General features: G+C 34.4%; 1 protein-coding gene across 5 annotated transcripts in view; it reads left to right on the top strand.

The window, feature by feature from the left end:
- galnt9 (polypeptide N-acetylgalactosaminyltransferase 9) overlaps positions 1 to 15,184 on the top strand; it is a 196,045-nt gene that overhangs the window by 99,926 nt on the left and 80,935 nt on the right. The gene's annotated exons all lie outside the window — the stretch shown is intronic.

Below are 15,184 nucleotides of genomic sequence, written 5' to 3'. Positions count from 1 at the left end.
AAAGTTGCAGGACTTGGCTTCACTTGCACATGCTGGGTAAAAAGGTATGTGTGTGTGTGTGTGCATTAGCTGACCTTCTGATGTGCAAATGTGGGTTGGACTTAAAAGTGTAAAATCGATTTATTTGTGTTTGGACTACACAAATCATTTTTCTTGCATTAAATTAAACTGAATAAACATCTAATTTCTCAGCATGTTTAGAATTGTGAGAGTAAATGTTGACATCAAGTGTCCCTTATGCATTTTTGAGTTCAAATAAAGACCTAATAGTTCAATGTCTTGTTATGTTGGAGTTTCTGTTTTGACGTTTGTTGTTTCTTTAAATTACAAATGTGCTGAAACAACACACTCATTGAGTTTTTTGGGACGACTTAATTGTTTCATGTTCAATCCACTTAAATTTGTAAAAACTAATGATTTAACTTAGTGATGCTTTATAAACAAATTTCAGGACAGGTTTTTTAGCAATTCTAACACATCATTGACAATCATTCTATTATCCAATCAGCATTAGACCAAACCCCTATAAAAGTCGTTCTACATGCATTATCTTTCAACTTTAGCATCCCTCCAGCACCCCGACACCTCACCTCTTAAACACTATCTTCCCGGGGGGAACATTCTGGGGCTTGACTAAACACTTCACTCAAACCCCAACATCTCTCCCTTTCCTGATAAGGGGAGTACACAAGTTAGGGTGTCTTTCCCAAACTCAGAGCCCTCACTCTGGACAGCAGAATACACTGTATTCTTTAAACATCTGTATACACAAATAATAATAATTTTTGCTACCTGTTTAAACTACTTATTTAATATGAGTTGAAAACAACATACTTCTTGATTTTATTTAATTTTTTTGGAACAACTTAAATGTTTCATGTTCAGTACACTTAAAATACAATTACAGTAGTTTAACTTAATCGATTTGTGCTTGGACAACATGAAGCGACTGTGTTGAACCCATCATTTTAATATTTCTTCTAATTTTGCTCGCTTTTTAAAAATTAAGTAAACTTATTGATTTTTGCAGTGCAGGTTGTATGATTTTTACATGATATATAGACATAACTGTGCTAGTAATTACTGCAGTGGCAAACTAAAAACTTTGTACTTGGGAATTGGGATCGAGCCTGTGATTGTAAGATTATATAAAGATCAGTTTAAATCTACATTTAATTATTTCAAAGAGATGAAATGGTGGTTTCCATGGTGATGCTGTGAAGAGGCAGCCTCTATAAGATATGGTGATGCCCTGCTGTACATGTGCCACACAAATGCTTATTGATCAGAGAGACACTTTCACAATCAATGCAACAAAGATTCGATAATTAGCGATCAGGGCACACACTGATGTGGACCGTGAGCTTAATTACGAAGTAATGATCCATTGGATTCACATTTATTTCCAGTTAATCTTGTAATTAGTATAGAGGTCTAGCAACATCCATAATCTCTTAATCTAAAGAACATTACTCTGTTGCTTTTAGCCACATTTATTTGAGACACATTTATGCAAAAAAAAGTAAAATAATAATAATAATATATATATATATATATATATATATATATATATATATATATATATATATATATATATATATATATATATATAATCTTTATGATTTTGTGAAGACCAATTGGTAAAAAATTAAAAAAGGGGATTAAAAAGTAGCTCGAAAAATCTACTAAGGATTATAATTTCCCAAACTGCTAAATAAGTCTCATATGTATATAGCGTATATATTTTAATGATCTAAGCACAAAGTCTACAGCACATGGGGCAAAAGCATTAAGGGATTCCACTTTTGCTATTTTAAGGATGAAAAAATATGGTCTGCTTCTCGGCGCATGGGTGAGTTATGAGTTATGGGTGTGTTTTTAGCACAATGTGAAATAAACCAATCAGATGATCACCACCCATTCCCTTTAAGAGCCATTTGCGTCGCACCATGGTGCATTTGCTATTTACATGTCGGACTTTGTAAGTGGAAAAAACAGAACGCTTCATTAGCAAGTTAAACAGACCATCTGCAGCGTGAGGATAAAGAATGAGCCTCCTCCATTCAGCCTCTTTACTTTCTCTGTACTTTACTTTTACTCTCGACTTCACTCTTTTACTTTGGTGAAGTGAGGAAATGGTTGAAACTCACTCCACTGAAGACATCCATTAGCCTACAAATGTAATTTTGTTTGTTAAGCGCAAAGATTTTTTTCAAAACTATTTCTAAATTCAGTTCTAATTTCCAGCAAACTAAAAAATGAACAATAATAATGAAGTGTGGTCAAAAAACTGAGTTATATTCAAACACACGTCCTATTGTTATCCCCATATGTTGATGCTTGCATCTCTAAAACCCCACAGATGGATCTAAATCTAAACTTGTTTTTAATAATAATAATAATAATAATAATAATAATAATAAAATAAAAAATAAAAAAACAAGCACAAAAAATCTATATTTGTGTACTGCTCTGCATTCTGTGCATATTAAGCAGTGTGTAAGCATTTGGACAGGAATAGGCACATAACTAACACATTCTGCAGTCAACTTTTGACCAGATTTTAGTTGGTCAGTGACACAGCCTATTTCAGTTCCTCAAAATAGCAACGCGCCAAAAATTCACCTGAACATACCTCCTTTTTAGACCAGCACACGCATGAGTCCACAAAGTGGCGCACATGGTTGTGGATCCATGGATATTCAAACAGCGTGGGGCAAAATGTGGAAATTATAGTTGCGCTGGTCTAAAAATAGCAACAAATCACGCCATACACGTCTTGTCCCTTATTGCGCCAGGTGTATGATAGGGGCCCAGTATCTGCACTTTGTTTAGTTATGAAAATATAATTCTAAAGAGTGAATATTTTAGTGACTAAGTGCTTGTCACAAAAAAAGTGAGTAAATGCATCTGACCATTGTGTTTATAAGCTCAACAGAATCATGTATGATTAGTTATTATTCTCAGGTTTAATACAAACAAAGGGTTAGCAAAAATCTGCTTCAACAAGCACAGATCTAGAATAAATGCAAGGCTGTAAAGGGATATATTTACATTTTGAAATGCAACTGTTTTTCTTTTCATTTCAGCAACAAGACACCTATGGACATACATTATACAGCTAAACCAAATTACAATCTACTGCAAAGTAAAAACATACCATTGAGGAATGTGCTGTTCAACTTTTGAAGTGGAGACCTGGCAGTGAATGTGTCACTGTGAGCTTTTAGCACCATTTTGCAAGTAGCTTTGTGGTTTGTACCTCTATTTGACTTCAGAAATGCTCATCCCACATACTTAATTATGTCTAATCACTTCAGATTTTTCATCGGAAGTTCTTCATCACGCTTGAGTAGATTAGTGTGGTGAAAGGTGAATCAACAATTATGTAAAGCAGCACCAAAAAAAAAATAAAAAAAAAGGTTTCAGTTGTGGATGAAGACTATCTGAAAACTGCACAGGTCTTTAGTTCACAATAACACATCAAAGATTAAAAACATCACAAAAAGGCAGTAATGACATTTTACCAGTATAACGTATCTACAATTCTTCATTTATCACATACAGACAACACACTGTACTGTACATCTGCTTAAAAACAGGACTATACTAATTCTTTTTCCCCCATTAGTATGTTATAGTCTATTTCTTACTATGGTTCTTTTTAAGAAATAAAGTCCACACTTTTTTTTTTTAGCTTTTCATTACAGATCATAGATACGGTTCTAAAATAGTTTGTTTTACTGTAAAGAACATCTTTAAATAGCCTAAAAGGTCCATGAATGCATATAAAGAACATTTTATGGGATACTTCACCCAAAAATAATAATTTACTCACCCTCAAGTGTTTTTTTTTCTTTTTTCTTTTTGAAGCAAATTGAAGATATTATAAGTAGCATTATTAAACACTATATATTATTGGAAAAATTAATTCATTCTTTATACTTTTTTGTTGTATTCAAAAGAAGAATGAAACTCAAGCAGGTTTAGAAGAAGCGGAGGGAGGATGAGTTAAAGCTGACATGATATAAATTTCGTTAAGCCTACAGTACAATTTGTATTGACTTACTGCTTCAGATAATAATTAAAACGTTTAGTAAACCACACTTTTAAAACCATTTTTAACAGTGATTTAGCCAAGTGGTTAAAATTTTGATCTTATAATCAATAGGTTGTAGGTTCAAACACTGCATAATGGAAGGGATATATAAGCTACCATCCTGTGCCCTTGAGCAAGACCCTTAACCTGCTATTTTTTCATGTAATACTTGTAAAATTAGTTGCTTACTCTAAAAGTGCCAGCTGGATGACAAATTTGTTGGTTCCAGTAATGCACGGCTTTCATTGAGTGGAACAATGGGTTGAACCCTTAGATGTTTTCTTTTATTATGGTTCGCTGGAAAGATCAGCCCATTGAAAGCTCTATTGATTAATGTTTTCATTGATAGACTAAGGTCAGAGTAAATAAAGTGCCTTTAAGTGATGACCCACTCAGTAATCAAATTACTCAACCTTGCTGAAAGCATCCACTATCAGTCTGGTCATCTGTCCATCCATCTCTGTGTGTGTGTGTAAGTCTTTCTTTTTTTAATCTCAGGTATTGGGAATTTTTTGTTGTTGTTAAATTCTCAATATACATGTAGGTGTGTCCACATTTTTCTAAATTGTCTACACATAAAGGTACAAAATCTGTCACTGGGGTGATACCTTTTCAAAATGTTCACTTTTGTACTGTAAAGGTGTACATTAGTACCTCTTGGGTACAGTTTTCTACATTTCAGGTTCATTTTTGTACCTATAAGGTACTGTGAGGTACACATATGTACTATGCCACAGCCACATCACCCTGCAGCCCAAGATCGGTTACTCACTGAAGCTAAGCAGGGCTGAGCCAGGTCAGTACCTGGATGGGAGACCACTAGGGAACACTAGGTTGCTGTTGGAAGTGGTGTTAGTGAGGCCAGCAGGGGGCGCTCAACCTGTGGTCTGCGTGAGTCCTAATGCCCCAGTAAAAGTGAAGGGGACACTACACTGTCAGTGGGCGCCGTCTTTCGGATGAAACATTAAACCGAGGTCCTGACTCTCTGTGGTCATTAAAAATCCCATGGCACTTCTCGTAAAAGAGCAGGGGTGTAACCCCGGTGTCCTGGCCAAAGTCCCTCTATCGGCCCTTACGATCATGGCCTCCCAATCATCCCCATCCATTGAATTGGCTCTATCACTGTCTCTCCACTCCATCAATAGCTGGTGTGTGGTGAGCGCACTGGCGCTGTTGTCCTGTGGCAGCCGTTGCATCATCCAAGTGGATGCTGCACACTGGTGGATGGCGTGGAGAGACCCCCCCCCCCCCCCCTTCATGATTGTGAAGCACTTTGGGTGTATGGCCATACACAATAAATGCGCTATATAAATACACATTACATTACATTACATTACATTACATTACATTCTATTGAAATAGCCATAAAAGTGTACCAAACCAAACTGTGCTGTATTGTAACAGGCCATTAAGACAATGGTTACAGCCTCTTTAAAGGGATAGATCACCAAAAACTATCCTTATAAGTTGGTGTTTGTACAATAGTCAAAGACCTGGCTGTGTGAGACCTGTAATCCTGACTTAAATTATGTTGAAGCATTATTCAAGGTTTTAAATAGTGATTTTAAAAACCGTTAGTCAATGTGTAAATTCAACGTGTGGGTTTAGTCTGTCTAAGAAACATCCACTTAGTGAGATGTGATCCAAATATACCTTAAAATCTGAATCAATTCAGATTTTATTAGTTGAATTAGCTTCTTGAAAAAAATAATTAATCATTCATCATTTTTGTTAAGTGATAAATGACTTAATCATTAATAATGGCCGGTCCCCAAACCTAACATAATCACATACTTTCTATGTATATTCATAGCGTGCTTTTGCAAAACAAGCACACAGATGCTGTGAGAAAGATGGACTTGCTGTTGGGAACATTTCGTAAACATTTATGAGGGAAAAAGTAAAACATTTAACAGGATGAGGCTAACATAGCTTCACCGTGACAGGCTGCAACATGTCCAAAGGCGATAAATCTATCCCAGCTTCTAAGCTGCTCAACAGATACATAATGTGCTTAAAAAGAGCATGTAAAAATTAAATCCTCCATCCTACTACAGGAGAAATAAAAAAGCTTTGGGGAACATTTTGCCCTAACCTAACCTTTTTTTATTATTTTTTTAACCAGCCACTATTTCCAGACACAACCAGTTCATGGGAACTTCATCGCGAATAAGGCAAGATTTCATTTTCTGATAGAAGTACATGAGAGAAAGTTTCCTAATTCTAGATGTGTCACACAGGAGCTTCATCAGTTGTGGAGAATGGAGGGCTGATCTCTTAGAACTGTGTTTTCGGACGATCTGTTAAAGGGTGGAGGACGGGGAAGATAGCAAGACTTGCCTTCATAAGATGACATGCCAAGTTAAGCACAAGTGGTGATAGAGATCCGTTTACTCAGCAAATTGCCCGAGACTGTGGACTGGGTTCAGCGCTTTATTGTTTCAAATAAGAGTATAAGTGATTTATGGTGTACCCTGTGGACTTTAGTCAAGGTAGGCATCGTATTTAATTTGACATGAATGAAAACTTGGCTCTGAGGAACAGACGTGTGGGTTGTGGGATGCTGTTTTGAGGTGCGAGGTTACATCTTAATTTGCAACTGACATTTGTAGTTGTTCATCGTGTTTAGTTTTATACTCCAGTAGTGTGTGTGTTAGTGTAAGAGACGCCAGCTAGCGAAGTGCTATGCAGGTAAACCTCACTTTATTGACCACTAAAAGTGCTCTAGTGACAGACGCTAGAGACCATGGTCTTTAGCCTCCTTGTTAGAGTAGCCGACTCCCATGCGAAGAATTCTCGGCTCGATCCTAGCTCCGTGTTGGTTGGGAGCAGTAGGACCGGTGGGCTACACATCGGGGTTCGTCCGGGATAGGAATGAATTTTTACTTGTAATCAGTACATTTTTATTTATTTATTTATTTATTTATTTATTTATTTATTTATTTATTTATTTATTTATTTATTTATTTATTTATTTATTTATTTATTTATTTATTTATTTATTTATTTATTTATATGTTTGTTTGTTTGTTTGTTTGTTTGTTTATTAATGTATTTATTTATGTGGCTTCTATTTCAATTTACTTATATCCACTTTTTTAAATGAGTTCTTACACTTGTCTATTACCTTATTAATTTATTTTAGGCAGTGTCTAAGCACAAAAATAATTCTTATTAAGCAAGGTTTTTTTGAAAAATCATTTTCCATCTAATTTGGATTTCATTTTATTTCTGCTTTTTCAGTAACATTATTCGTTGCTTATGTTTTAAATATTTATACATAGTTTAAATGTTTCGTTTATTTACTTTCCAAGGACAGTATTTATCAGTTTCATAAAAAATGTATTTACATTTTATATTAAGTATATATTAAATAAATGTATTTATTTAATTAAATTTAAATGTAGTAGTGTGTTGTATCATGAATTAGATACTTGTAATTATGACATATAAAAAATATATAGTTCTGTTTTAATTTTAGTTTATTTATTTATTTATTTATTTATTTATATATTTATTTATTTATTTATTTATTTATTTATTTATTTATTTATTATGTTTTTTTTTTATTTAGTTATATCCACATTGTTAAATTAGTACTAAGACTTATGAACTCATTGGTTTATTTTAGGTATTTTCTAAGCACAAAACATTTCTTTTTAAACAATGTCTTTATAATTTTCTGATTTTTCAGATTTTTTCAGTTACAGTATAAATAATTTATTTAAAAAATATGTATACATTTTTATTTTAGTTAGTTTCCAAGAAAAGTATTTGCCAATTTCATTTCATTTTTATTAAATCTTACATCGAAAGTTTACAATAATATTTCTATAACGTTTTCTAATAGTTTGTAATACTAATGATTATATTAATAATAATGATAACAACAACGACAAAAAATAAATCAATAAATGAATAATAATAATAACAACATGTTTTTGTTGTTGTTGTTGTTGTTGTGATTGTGGTGGTGGTATTGTTTCTTTTTTATGTATTTTGTAATGTATTTTAACATATTTAATGCGTTTAAATTGCATCATTCACATCCCGGATTTATGGACACTTTGGACGTCATCAGTTGGAAATAATATCCATTAAGAAAACACAATTAAATGATCTTAGAAAAGACAAACAAACATAAAGAAACACATAAAATGCATTAAACATTATTTTCAATGTTTTCACATTTGGTCTGCTAATGTGCAAATGATTTCTTCAACATTATTTCCCCTATTTTTCATATCTGATATTTATGTCTGGGATTTTCATGTATATTGCAATGATCTAGCCATATTCTCAGGGTAATGAAAGATCTGATCACTTTTGCCCCTCTGCACACCCTACCAAAGTGTCCCTTTTGTAATTAATCCTACCAATTACTTGCGGCTTTCTTAGCAGGGTTTTAAACACTGGATGTTCAGCTTAGGGAAGCCAATGCAGCATTCTGTTTATGTTCTGAATCTGTCTCTCTTATTTTTTCTGTTTACTCTTCACACTGTCTTCTGTGGCAGCATATATGTTTGTTTTGAGTTGGACTTATGTAGTCCTCTAGTGTGTGTGTCATGGAACTGTGATACTGTAAAGCTACTTTTTGATGATTTTCCCCCTCCTTCTTTCTTTTGTTTGTCCCTTTTGTGACTTCCTGCAGTGAACAGAGCGTGGGCTGTAACATTTCCTTTCTTAGCACTAGGTTGACAGATTTATGTTCCTGCTTGCAGTCAGTCATTATGCATATTAGCAGCAAGACTATAAAATCGGATGATAAAGTCAAGAGAAATATAATGAATTCAGTATATTTCTCTTTGTGTGCGCTTGCTAACTTGGTAACAATCTTTATTCGTCCACTTATTTTTTGATTGACTGGCAATCTGGCCAATCATAATACAGATATTTTGTGTGTCAATTTTCTTAATGTGAATTTCATGTGCATTTCGCCAGGTAAGACGGTTCTGATGTTGTTCAGGTGGAGTAGCATTTACTACACATAAATAAAGACAAGTTATGCAAATCTGCATTCATATCTACATTTATTTAATTGAACAGTAATAATATCTTGATAATCTTTCTGTGATAATGACAGCTGTTTGCATCACTTCTCAGTTCTCAACTACAGCTCTTTGTAGTAAGTGATATGCGTGGAAATACCACATGTAATAACATCCATTTTTTATTTTAAACTTGTGTCATAACTTCAGTCTTGTGTTTGAAATATAAATCCTTTGAGATGATTTTGGAGTCATGTTTTTAATAGTTTTAAATAGTGTTTAATAGTTTTAATAGTTATGTTAAATCAGTGAAAGCAGTTAAATCTTCTGTTTTGTTGAGGTGTTTATGGTTGAAATGTGTGTAATATTGATTATGTCGGTGCTGTTGCACAAAGAAAAATTTCAGACTTGTCTGATGATGAAGTGTATATCAATCAATCAATTACAATGCATTGATATGGAGATCTCTTATGTATCTTCGTCATGGGTCATTGGATTTTTTTGCACAAGACTGGCCTTTGGATGAATTTACTACTGATGACATAACCGTGCACACAATCTTAGCTTTGCTTAATCAAAATTTTATTTCAATGAATTGCCTGCACACCAGATTCAATGCAATTAAAACAAATTTGCTGCCGATATGTTGGTAGCACTTGATCTAAACCTCCTATTCTAGTTGTTGCTTTTTTGAGATCTGCTGTCTGTGGAGGCCATTTTATTAAAGTAAACTCATTGTCATGTTTAAAAACCAGATTTAGATGATTTGAGCTTTATTATTATTACTGAGGGCGGCAGAGTTTGCCAAGAAAATCCTCAATTTAGGTTATTTGAGTTGATGCTGCTTTTCTGTCATTTCCAACCAGGGTATGTGCACAGCTAATGTTTCTTACAATATTGATAAACTTCCGGTAAACAGTTTAATGTGACTTTTTACAAATTTATACTGTTCCTTTTACAGCATCAATGTTGTAATGTAATTAAATATAATCAGTTAAACAGACTTCAGCATTTATTTAGTTGTCCAAGCAAAAACAAGATCAAAAGCCGTTTACACGCATGTGCCGGTCAGGATTATTAGGCTAGCACAGAAGCTCCATTGAGGAGGAGCTTCTGGAGAAATGCAGTGAAATTTTTTGCAGTGATTTAAACATAAAAACATAATTTAATGCAGTGCTTTTTGTACATTATGAGATCCAACAGAGGCTGCTGTCGACTAACTGACTGACTGACTGAGCGATCAACTGATCCACCCTCCTCCTTCCCTAACCCCAACTAATAGTGTTTTCAAAAGCACCGATTTTCCAGAACGGAATCATACCGCCCCGAAGTGTTCTTAAAAAAAAAAAAAAAAAACTAAATGCAGCCATACGTACTTCTGGCTACATAATTCTAGATCTCTTGAAATGTATATAGGTCTATGTTTTCAAAATGAACCTTGCAACAATACCATACCTTTGATGATGGACTTTGGTTAATGCATTTTCAGAATGACCAAAACAACATATCAGATGTTGTGCAACGTATTTGTCTGCTGGTTTAAATGCCATCTCATAGCACCCAATTTATCATGACATGATTTGTTAAAACAAAATCACATTGATATACGCTTGCTGGAATTTATTTGATAAAGGCGTTTCCATTCAAGTTTATGCACATTTTGTCTTATCAGATAACAACATTGATCCCGCTCACGTTTCATTTTCAAAATATATACATAAACTTTTAATGCTTTTAAAAATTTAAACTTGCTGCATTTTCTCACAACTCTTAGCTCGGAACAGAATGGAAATGTTTCAAGAGGCCCCTAAAACGTGACGGACCTGGCTACTTAGGTTATGGGCTGTGCCCAAAACCACCTACTACTCAGTAGGTGCTGCATTTGAATTTAAACTTACTACTCGGCCGTTAAAAAAGTACATCCTATATAGCATGAATAGTAGAAGTATGAATAGAATTCGGACATACAACATCAGCCATTTTGTCATGGTCATGTGACCTACCTGCGTCAGTTGCGTTGCTTCACTCCTATTCAAAAATTCTCTCGCAGTGCATCATGGGATAGCACAGCATGCATGGGATGCGCACTTCACAATCTCGCTAGAAGTACTAAGTCATCCGTGTACTTCTTGCATACTGATTTTCGAGTTCTATGAATTCAGCCATACTACTCGGCTCGCATACTGAATTTAGCGTACTGTATAGTATGGAAGTATGCGGTTTCGGATGCAGCCATGATTATTTAGACTAATAAAATACAAAAGACAAGGGAATCAGGATCATCTAAATAATCTGTCATGTGAACTTTGCATCTGAAATGGAAGCTTCTACAAATGTCATCTGCAAAAATAACTGTCCACAACTTTTCATCACTAGTTTCTTGCATGCTTTTAGTAAGTATTGACAGATAATAGTGAGTCAAGTCAAATCAAGTCAAGTAGACTATTATTTCAACTATACAGTTAGTACACAGTGAAATTAAACGTTTTTTAAAACCAAGGGACTACACACAACATACATTTAACCACACAAATCAACAACAACTTACTAAGAACTCTAATTTGCTGACTTGTTAAAAAGAGACAGCTTGACATACAATTCTTATGCAAATTCATAAAGTTTTAAAACATAATGGTTGCCATTAAATGCCTATGCAACCACACAAGGACTAGAAAATCTAGTCCTTAATGTTTTGCTAATAAATGTGTATCACACTGGCAGGTTTTAACTCAACTAAATATGTATCACTATAATAACACAATATTTAATAAGTGATCAGAATTGCATTGTTTTTCATTATGCACAAGACATGATGCCCAATCGAGTTGACTGCACATGTTGAATTGTATCTGCACACTGCTGGTTTATTATAGCCCAGAAAGGGCTCCTTTGGGATCTTGCATGTACTGTAGCTAGTCCAGGTTATGACGGCAGTGGCCCAAGGACAGGGAAGATGAATGGATGGATTCACAAGAGGGATGGTTCCTCATGCAAGGTTATCAGTATATCCTCACATTCCCCACTGTCTTGCTCATTTCAGGACCAGGCTTTCACAAAAGATCACTTTGTTAGTAAAATGTTAAATTTCACATACTTCTTTTTGTTTGCAGGCTTATAAATTGGTGTATTCTTCTGTATTTTGGATTTTGGAATGCATTTTGTCCATAGTCCCCATAAAACGACCTCTGTCCTAGATGATACCAATATACAGACACTTTATTTTATTTATTTATTTATTTTGTGTGTGTGTGTTAATTGAACACTTACATTAAGGAAGGCTCTCAGAAGGCTATTCTTTCTGAAAGCCCCACTCACAGCCCTATTAAAACTCATGTCTCAGTGTTGATCATTACCCTAATGTGATTGAGCTTTTTAGGGGTGACCTCAAAAAAAGAAAAAAAAAAGGACAAAGTGAAAGAAGAAATAGTACATTCAAACAACAAAGTATGGAGAAAAGGTACTAAAAAGAGCACTGAAAGGACAGACTGGTGTAAAGTTTATGCAGGTTTTCATGCTAGTCTCGTGTTTGTCTTTGCTGAAAATGTCAATATGTGATGATTACTCTGTCAGGCTTGATTGTTCTCCTTTTAAACCAACACTGGTTTTGATAATGGAATACAAGCTTATTTCCAAAAAAATGACAGAATCAATTTTCTCCCCAAGATTATTCCCTGCTCCATTTTTTAAAAAGTAAACACAGACGCTGTATACTAGATGAATAAAATGAATGAGAATGTAGCATTTAATTTGTTTGGCTATTTACAGTGTCAGCTTGCAAGAGACATTTGTGAATAATAAATACGTATGTGAACTGTGTTACAAATATGCTTTACTTTTCACAAATTCAAAAGGCACGTTGTGAAATGTGAACCGAACACCTTGTCAACATCATTAATTATGCATCAAAGGTAAACGAAACACGGAAAGTGATATCTCATTAAAAAAATGGTGTTAGTTCAGTTTTATATGATATGTGAAATTTGACTTGTGCAGGAAATATGAGACAATTAATACTGGCTGTTAAAAAGGTGCAGTATGCAAGTTTGACACCCAGTGGTTGAACTAGGTATTGCACTCTTAATTAAAAAAAACAGGCAAGTGCCGGTTGCCAGATTGACGACACCAACAGGAGCCTGTCTGACTATCAAGCCTAAAGGCTGATTAAATTTGTGTTCTAAATAAAAGTAATGACACATGGTAGAAGCAATATTTTCCATATTAAAAAGAGTTTTTGTTTTAACCAACACCTGACATATATTTTAAAAACGGCTTCTATTTCTGAGAGCTAAACAACAGGATAAACATGACAATGATCCCCTCAGGGACACCTCATGTGCTTTATTCAGTGTTAAATGCTAATAATGAGTTTGATTACCATTTTACATGACATTTATTGTCATACTACTGAAAGCAGCAGCAGATAGTTTACCTCAGATCTAGAAAATAAAATAAATAATTTGAAATAGAAAAATCCAAAACATATCAGTGATTCAGCATGAATATTTAATAATATTCAAGAGGCTTGGTATGTATTAATCAGATTATAACCCTTAAACCGCCTTTCCACTGCACATGACATTTGTAAACGTCAGAATGTGCCCCCCTTGTGGCACTTGCACAGAATTCAGTGTTGTCATGCACCATGGAAGAAAAGCTGATTCTCGCAGTGTCTGAAATAAAGTGCAAAAAGAGCCTTTATTCTCTGTGCATTCACCATGGTTAAATGAATGAGTGAATGAATGAATGAATGAATGAATGAATGAATGAATGAATGAATGAATGAATGAATGAATGAATGAATGAATGAATGAATGAATGCATACTAGAAACCCATAGACCACTAAAAAGTGGAGACAACATAAAAAAAAAAATACTCATTTATGATTAGAAAGGTTTTTTAATATAGACCTTGGTCATCTGGTCACATACGATCTAGTCACAGTTCAAACATTTTAACTATAGGTGGGCATAGATTCATTTTTTAATCTAGATTAATCTCACTGCAATCTTGAAATTGATCTAGATTAAAATGTCTCATTTGAATTCTGCCAAAGGCATTCAGAATATGTGTGCTACCCAAATAATGCCTAAAAGACAGGTTTTTCAAGCCAGGTGGCGTATTAGAGCAGGGGCTCATCTCTTGTTTCCTAAATGCATCACAATCTAATTGGTGATGAAAATAAATTATGTTCAATAAGATGTAACTGTGTTTATGAACTGTTTATTCAGGTAAAGATGAATTTGAACTGTATGCCTACATAAGCTCCAAACAGCAATATTTGATTACCTTAATCCTACTAAAGTCATAACAGAAGTGGAATTAAGACGTGGAGTTTGCATATATTAGTGGCATTATTTGCGTCTAATTCAACAGTTTGTCACAGGGGCTTGAATGTAATGTTGTTGAACTGCAGTTAAAGTCACCCAAAATTACAGGAAACTCTTACATGAAAGCACTTCACCTAAACACCTTTATTATATTATTGTATATTAAGGCAAATAACTAGATTACAGATGTCCATGTAAGCGTAGTCAGTAGTGTCTTCAAAGTAAGTAAAATATCCAGAAGGGCATTTTGCTGATTTGATTCAGAAGGCCACTTTTTTTTTTCAGACGGCTCACCAGTCAGGTATACATCTGTGCTAAAATATCAAAGTGAAAGTCATCATAGCTTGTGTAGAATAGACCCAGCTCCCAACCCAACTTTGAGAATAGATTGACGACAATGTTTTTTTATCGTGCGATAAGAGTATTGCATTAACGCAGTACGTTAACACCGATAACGACCCACTATTAATTTTAACAAATTCGCAGCTCAAAGTCGAATTCGAATTTTTCACATACGGAGATTAACGGAACTCCTGGACTACTCTCCATTGAAATAAATGACTTCCTGTCTGTTTGTTGTTTGACACATGCAGTGAAAAGGTGGCTTTACCATTTTGTCGGAGTGCAGCGAGTGCGCTATTCTGTGTATCTGAATGGCTGTATTTGTATGTTTCTGTCTTGTTTTGTCTTGTGCAAACAGCCAAATTGCTTAACACTGCAAATCTCGTCATGTAGCGTGTTGTTTTGTTGCAATGTAACCTTCTTACCT

The sequence above is a fragment of the Danio rerio genome, chromosome 5 (assembly GCF_052040795.2).
Source record: "Danio rerio strain M-AB ecotype USA chromosome 5, GRCz13ab, whole genome shotgun sequence".
Taxonomy (NCBI): Eukaryota; Metazoa; Chordata; class Actinopteri; order Cypriniformes; family Danionidae; genus Danio; species Danio rerio.
Note: the sequence above shows the minus strand (reverse complement) of the source record. Positions and strands in the feature narration are given on the sequence as shown.